Source organism: Dipodomys ordii, unplaced genomic scaffold, assembly GCF_000151885.1.
Source record: "Dipodomys ordii isolate 6190 unplaced genomic scaffold, Dord_2.0 Scaffold19, whole genome shotgun sequence".
Taxonomy (NCBI): domain Eukaryota; kingdom Metazoa; phylum Chordata; class Mammalia; order Rodentia; family Heteromyidae; genus Dipodomys; species Dipodomys ordii.
In genome coordinates this window covers 15,450,080-15,457,755 of record NW_012267235.1, presented here as the reverse complement: position 1 = coordinate 15,457,755, position 7,676 = coordinate 15,450,080, and the positions used below count along the sequence as shown (strand labels likewise).

The window sequence follows — 7,676 nt, the reverse complement described above, 5'->3', positions numbered from 1 at the left end:
AAAAAAAAAAAGAATACAGAGATTAATTCTGAATGCACTGGAGAAGTTTAAGGAGAGCATTTTCCAGGTCCCCTGTAACCTCTTTCCTGATAGTCTTCAACATGTTGTGAGGGATGTAGCTCTTCTACCTTTCAAATGTTTTCTGAAAGTGATACACACTCTGCTGGGTTACGATGCTGATCCACTTGGGAATAAGGGTTCCTCTTTAACATAATAGAGATCCTGGACATCCTGGTCTGTCATAACCAGTAACAAAACCATTCTATGTTCTTCTAACCTTTGCAAGAGCAACCATCAGCTTGCAGAGGTCATTAAATGTCAGAAACCACATCCGTTCTCTATTGAGTCTTGGATGTCCCATCTTCTTGTAGACTCTTAATTTCTTGAAGCTCAGAAGTAATTTTTTTCTTTTTCTTTTTTTTTTTTGGTCGGTCGTGGGGCTTGAACTCTAGGCTTGGGTGCTGTCCCTGCGATCTTCAGCTCAAGGCGAGCTGAAGCCACAGCTCCACTTCCAGTTTTCTAGTGATTTATTGGAGGTAAGAGTCTCATGGACTTTCCTGCCTGGGCTTTGATCTCAGCCTCTTGAGTAGCTAGGATTACAGGTGAGAGCCACCAGCGCCCAGCTAAAAGTAATTTCTTTTTGCTTATTTCTTGGGATTTTGGTCTTGTGGTTGGTGTTTTGTTTTGTTGGTACTGGGGTTTGAACCCAGAGATTTATGCTTGCTAAGCAGGAACTCTACAACTGTGTCCACTCAATCTCAATCCTGAGTAGTTCCTGACCAGATGACTTCAACAAATATTCAAAATAACTAGCTTTTTTATTAAGGCTTTTTAGCACAGAAGCATCTGCACTAAAATATAGTAAAAACAGGTGTCCTCAGTAGGCCCCCAAACCACTACATCCATGTGACTAGGTAAGGATGACTTTGATGCATCTTTGTCCATTGAAGCAGTTTGTAAGATGTTGACAATGGTGACCTCATCCACATCTTTGGTCTTGATGGCTATTTTAATGTTGGTAGGATCCAACTTCAGCCATCAAAGTTAGTGTAACCTTTAACTAACGAATAGACACTTGGAAACATGTCTCTCCAAGCTGAGCTTACACAGAATTTCATCAATGGTAGACATTTTGAAAGAATATGGACTGGCTGCTGAAAGCTACAAATGTTCCTGGATCAACAAGCAATTGTGTTCTCTCTATTGATCTCTTTCATATAAGAAGGAAAGAGTCATCTTTCCTTATCTGATAATATACTTGATTGTCTATATTAGTATAGAGACTAAACAGAAGGGAATTCAAAGCTGAGTGAGTGAGTAGGACCTAAAAATTGATAGGATGTTGTTCCTGTCTGGGAGAAAGAGTAACTCTATATAACTTCATTGTGCTGCTTCTTCTAAGTGAAATATTCCATGTTTTTTATACAATTTTTTTTTTTGCCTGTCCTGGAGCTTGAACTCAGGGCATGGGCACTGTCTTTCAGCTCTTCAGCTCAAGGTTAGCATTCTTCCACTTGAGCCACAGCCCCACTTCCAGCTTTTTCTGCTTATGTGGTGCTGAGGAATCGAACCCAGGGCTTCATACATGCTAGGCAAACACTGTACCACTAAGTGACATTCCCAGCCCTGATCATTTATTTTATTGGTGCTGAGGAATCAAACCCAGGGCTTCATGCATGCTAGGCAAACACTGTACCACTAAGCCATATTCCCAGCCCTGATCATTTATTTTTATTTTACCATTTTTTAAAGAAAATCTGGTCCTTTCCCCTGGCTGGCAGCGCGGAGGCCGGACAGTAAGTGGGCACTCTGTGTAGGGTTCGGTGTGGGATCATGAGGAGGGACCACCGGACCCAGGGCGCGTGCCTGAGCACTCAGGGGCACCCAGCGCAGGCCGCCCTGCCCCTGGAGCCGCGGCCACGTGTGAGCGGGCAGTTCTGGCGCATTGCCGGAACCCCGAGGGGTCTAGCGGATGCTCAGAATTACTGTAAAAGACGTAAACCAGCAGGAGCTCGTCAGAGCTCTGGCAGCGTTCCTCAAAAAGTCCGGGAAGCTGAAAGTCCCCGAATGGGTGGACACTGTCAAGTTGGCCAAGCACAAAGAGCTTGCGCCCTACGATGAGAACTGGTTCTACACACGCGCTGCATCCACGGCGCGGCACCTGTACCTCCGTGGCAGCGCTGGGGTCGGCTCTATGACCAAGTGTACGCAGGGCGGCAGAGGAACGGCGTCATGCCCAGCCACTTCAGCCGAGGCTCCAAGAGCGTGGCCGGCCGGGTCCTCCAAGCCCTGGAGGGGCTGAAAATGGTGGAAAAGGACCAAGATGGGGCCGCAAACTGACACCTCAGGGACAAAGAGATCTGGACAGGTGGCAGCTGCCAACAAGAAGCATCAGAACAAAGATGCTGGGTTAATAAATTGCCTCATTCGAAAGAAAGAAAGAAAAGAAAGAAAGAAAGAAAGAAAGAAAGAAAGAAAGAAAGAAAGAAAGAAAGAAAGAAAGGGAAAGGAAGGAAGGAAGGAAGGAAGGAAGGAAGGAAGGAAGGAAGGAAGGAAGGAAGGAAGGAAGGAAATCTGATTTTCCTATCGGAAGAATAGATGGACCAACGGACAGACAGATGCAGGCCTAGATTAAACCCAGAGCATACAAGTTCTCTACCACTAAAATATATATGACCTTTTGTACATAATCTTTACAATAAAAATAAGTTAAAATAAAAAAAAAAAATAAAATATATATGACCAGCCCTTGCCTTGTGTTTTTGAAACAGAGACCCCAAGTTGGCCTCCAAACTCAAGATTCTTCCACCTCAGCCACCTGAGAACTAGAATTACACATTTGTGGCACCATGCATGCCTTCATGCTGTTTTTAATAAAATTAATTTTAAAAAATAATCACAGCCGGGCGCTGGTGGCTCACGCCTGTAATCCTAGCTACTCAGGAGGCTGAGATCTGAGGATCACGGTTCAAAGCCAGCCCGGGCAGGAGAGACCGTGAGACTCCTATCTCCAATAAACCACCAGAAAACCGGAAGTGGTGCTGTGGCTCAAGTGGTAGAGCGCTCGCTTTGAGCTGAAGAGCTGAGGGACAGCGCCCAGGCCCAGAGTTCAAGCCCCATGACCAACAAAAAAAAAAAAAATAATAATCACAATGCTGGGTGCTGATGGCTTACGCCTGTAATCCTAGCTACTTAGGAGGCTGACATCTAAGAATCACAGATCAAAGGCGGCCAAGGAAGGAAAAAATCTGTGAGACACTTATCTCCAATTACCCACCAAAAAGCTGGAAATAGAACTTTGGCTCAAGTGGTAAAACTAACATTGAACAAAAAAAGCTCAGGACATTGTCCAGAACTTAATTTAAAACCCCAGGAACAGCACCAAAAAAAAAAAAAAGCCAGAGCAAAAACATGTTCAAGTGTTGCCCCCCCCTTTTATTTTGAGTGCTGGTTCTAGGGTTTGAATTCAGGGCCTGGGTGCTGTCCTCTCTTCTGCTCAAGGATAGTGCTCTATTGCTTGAGCCACAGCACCTCAGTTTTTTGGTGATTAAGAGATTACAATCTGGGGCTGTGAAGGTGGCTCAATGGTGGAGTGCTTGCCTTGCATGCATGAGGCCCTGGGTTCAATTTCTTCAGCACCACAAAAGCAGAAAAAGCTGTAAGTGGTGCTGTGGCTCAAGTGGTAGAGCCTTGAGATGAAGAGCTGAGGGACAGTGCCCAGGCCCAGGTCCAGGCCCAGGGTTCAGGCCCCACAACCGACAGAGAGAGAGAGAGAGAGAGAGAGAGAGAGAGAGAGAGAGAGAGAGAGAGAGAGAGAATTAGAACCTCACAGACTTTCCTTTCTGGGCTGGCCTTGAACCACAATCCTCAACCTCCTCCTGAGTAGTCAGAATTAAAGAGATAAGCCATTGGGTCTAGCTTTGAAGTGTAGCTTAAGCAGAAGAGTGCTGGCCTGTGAGTGCAAAGCTCTGAATTCAAACCCAATACTGTGGCGAAAGCAAGAAGAGAAAACGGGGAGGGGGGGGATGGTTTGAAAAACAAAGGGAAAGAAGAAGAAATGAAAAAACTTCAAAACCAACACATAAAATTACCTTGTTTCTGATCAAACTATATGTGAAACTTGCTGGGTGCCAGTTACCCAGGAAGCTAAAATCTGAGGATTTAAGATTCAAAGCCAGCCAGGGGATGCCCAGTAAAAGAGACTCTTACCTTCAATTAGTCACTAAAAGCTGGAAATGGAGCCATGGCTTAAGTGGTAGAGTTCCAGCCTTGAATTAAAAAAACTAAGGGACAGAGCCCAGTAAGAGTGCAATTGCGCATGCTCACACGCATATGCGCACTCTCTCTCTCTCTCTCTCTCTCTCTCTCTCTCTGTCTCTCACACATACACACCCACACACAATATGAAACTTTGTCTTTAAGTTGATCTTCTATGTGACTGGCATCTGTAATCGACAACATCTTTGCAAAGAACAGATGACATAACTAGAAACCACTGACTAATTCATCGGTCAGTCAGTCTTGAATGAAAAGCCAGTATTTCCAGAGTATTAGTCACATGAGTGACTAAAGGAAAGAGACTGTATAAATAGCACTGTAATTTTACAAATAGTACAAATCTATACAATGTTACATACCAAATGTTTTACAGTTAGCTCTAAGGTGATAACTAGAATGACTGAAATGACCACTAAGTAGTTTATGACTATGTTTAATAGTCATTCCTTTACAAATACTGATGCTCACAAAAACTACAATGGTAAGGAATGAACTTTTCTAGATTTTACACATATTTATCTTCCCTCCAGAATCTGTCATGTTATTCTGTACAAATGCCCATATTCAAAAATAACATTTCCAAACTGAACAGTAATTGAATACCATCTTGTTTTACTTTTTAAAGGTATTGCTTCAGAAATTCTTACCCCTCTCCTGTCAACTCTTTCCTATGAAGTTTAATTTCCATCAATATCAAACATGTTATCATTTCTCCAATCTTTACATGAAAATGAAGCCCTTCTTTTTCCTACAGATACTGGTCCATTTCTCTCTATCCTTTGTACAACTCAAGAGTGACCTTCACACTGGGGGCCAGTGGCTCACTCCTGTAATCCTAGCTACTCAGGAGGCTGAGATCTGAGGATCAAAGCCAGCCTGGGCAGGAAAGTCCATGAAACTTATCTCCAGTTAACCTCCAGGAAACAGGAAGTGGCGCTGTGGCTCAAGTGGTAGAGTACTTGCCTTGAGCTGAAAAGCTCAGGGATAGTGCCAAGGCCCAGAGGTCAAACCCAACAACAACAACAAAGAATAAATCTGTTAAAAATCTGTATCAGCCCACGTGACTCCTCCGCAGCCTCTAGGAGCTCTCTCACTCAGAATAAGGGTAATATCTATACCCATTTGCCCACTTCATCCACCTCAGGACTTTTATGCTAATGACTGGCTTTGCCTACAAAAAGCCCTTCCCAAGGCATCCATAAGTCAATGTCCTGTCCCCTCCCCCCCATTTCTATACTTATCACTAACACATTTTTTAAGTTGTCTAATTTATCATCTACCTTCCCACACAAAATGTAAACTCTTATGCTAGCAAGAAGTTTATTGCTGTTCTTCAAAATTTAGAATTAAGCAAGGCACCTGTGGCTCATGCCTGTAATCCTACTACTCAGAAGGCAGAGATCAGAGGATTGTGGTTCAAAGCAAGCTTGGGCAAGAAAGTCCAGGAGATTCTTATCTTCAATAAACCACTCAGAAAACGGAAGTGGTGATGTGACTCAAGTGGTAGAGCACTAGCCTTGAGCTAGTGCTCAAGGGATAGTGCCTAGGCCCCATGGTTCAAGCCCCACAACCAACCAAAAAAAAAAATTTAGAATTAAATCTAAAGTTTGCATTTGGTATGTTGGTACTTTAAGCTGAAATATATATATATAAATAAAACTTTGAAAAAAGCTAAGTCTTCTTAGCTGAGGGTAGATCATTATACTTTTTTCTCCAATCTTCTTTGCTGGAAGGGGGGCAGGCAGTGTGTATTTCTTTTCAGTTGAAACAGATATGAACTCTAGAGACTAAAGCCCTGGGAGTAGTAGCTACTTGCCTGGGAGTGAAAAGCTCTGAATTCAAACCCCAAGTACTGCCAGAAAATAGAAGCAAAGGGAAACAAAAGGAAGCAACTAAATGACTATCCAACTAATAGACAATGTTACATATAGCTATTTACTCCAACCAAGCAATGTTACTTTATTCCACAGATTAAGGTAACAGTGAGGAGTGAGAGGCACAGGCAAAAAACTCAGGAAAATATGCTGCAATCTACTGGGGGGGAAGGGGGAAGTGTTAAAGTAAAAATAAAAAGGTAAAAACAAACTATGAATATGCCCACACACTAGAATTTAAAGGTAGAAATGAGCCCCAGGTACCAGTGGCTCATGCCTATAGTCCTAGCTATTTAGGAGGCTGCGATATGAGGATAGTGATTCAAAACCAGCCCAGGATAGTGGTTCAAAACCAGCCGGGCAGGAAAGTTCATGAGACTCTTTTTTTTTGGTGGGGAGTTTGAACTCTGGGTCTGGGTACTGTCCCTCAGCTCTTCAGCTCAAGGCAAGCACTCTACCACTTGAGCCACAGCACCACTTCTGGCTTTCTGAGAGGTTAATTGGAGATCCAGCGTCTCATGCACTTCCCTGCCAGGGTTGGCTTTGAAGCGTGATCCTCAGATCTCAGCCTCCTAAGTAGCTAGGATTACAGGCAGTAGCTACTAGGGCCTGGGGTCACAAGACTCTTACCTCTAATAAACTACCAGGAAACTGGAAAAGGCCCTGTGGCTCCATTGGTAGAACATTAGCCTGAAGAACTGAGGCACAGTCCACCAACAAAAAAGAAGGGGGGTGGGGGAGAATGATGATAATTAATACATACAAAAATGCTGGATACTCTGTACAATATTTTCACAATTTAAAAAAAATGCTGGATAAGCCAGGCACAGATGGCTCATCCTTGTTAATCTAAGCTACTCAGGAAGCTGACATCCAAGCATCTCTGAAACCAGCAAGGGGGGAAGGGGAGAGAAATTGGCGCAGATGAGGGAGGGAAGGAGGAAACTGCTAGAAACAGCTGTGGCTCAAGCCTTAGAGTGCTCTATGAGCAAAAAGGCTCAGGGACAGTGCCTCGGCCCTGAGTTAAAGCCCTAAGACCAGCACAAAACAAAATAATGGGTATTTACCTGTCTCTAGAACCTTCTCACAATTCAAAATTCAAAAGTTTAACTCAATATTAATTACTACAATACGCAGGATGAAATTCTCTTTACAAACATAATTATCAGGGCTGGGAAGGTGGCTCAGTGGTAGAGTGCTTGCCTTGCATGCATGAGGTCCTGGGTTCGATTCTTCAACAACACATAAAAAGAAAAAGCCAGAAGTGGCACTGTGTCTCAAGTGGTAGAGTGCTTGCCTTGAGCTAAAGAGCCCGAGTTCAAGCCCCATGACCGACAAAAAATAATAATAAGAGAATTGTCATTCCATGTACATATAAACTCATAATTAAAATCTGAGCTGATCTCTTTATGAACCCTAGACCCAAGGTACATAAGCACCAAATGGCCAGCCTTTCTGAAAGCCTTGGTCTCATAAAGAACAACTCTGTATTCATTTCTTTTTTTCTTTTTTTGTAGGTCATGG

At 43.4% G+C, this 7,676-nt stretch overlaps 1 pseudogene; it reads left to right on the top strand.

Annotated features, from left to right (window-relative positions):
* The first annotated feature begins 1,972 nt into the window (after positions 1–1,972).
* On the top strand, positions 1,973–6,253 carry LOC105983318 (annotated as a pseudogene).
* Positions 6,254–7,676: the final 1,423 nt, after the last annotated feature.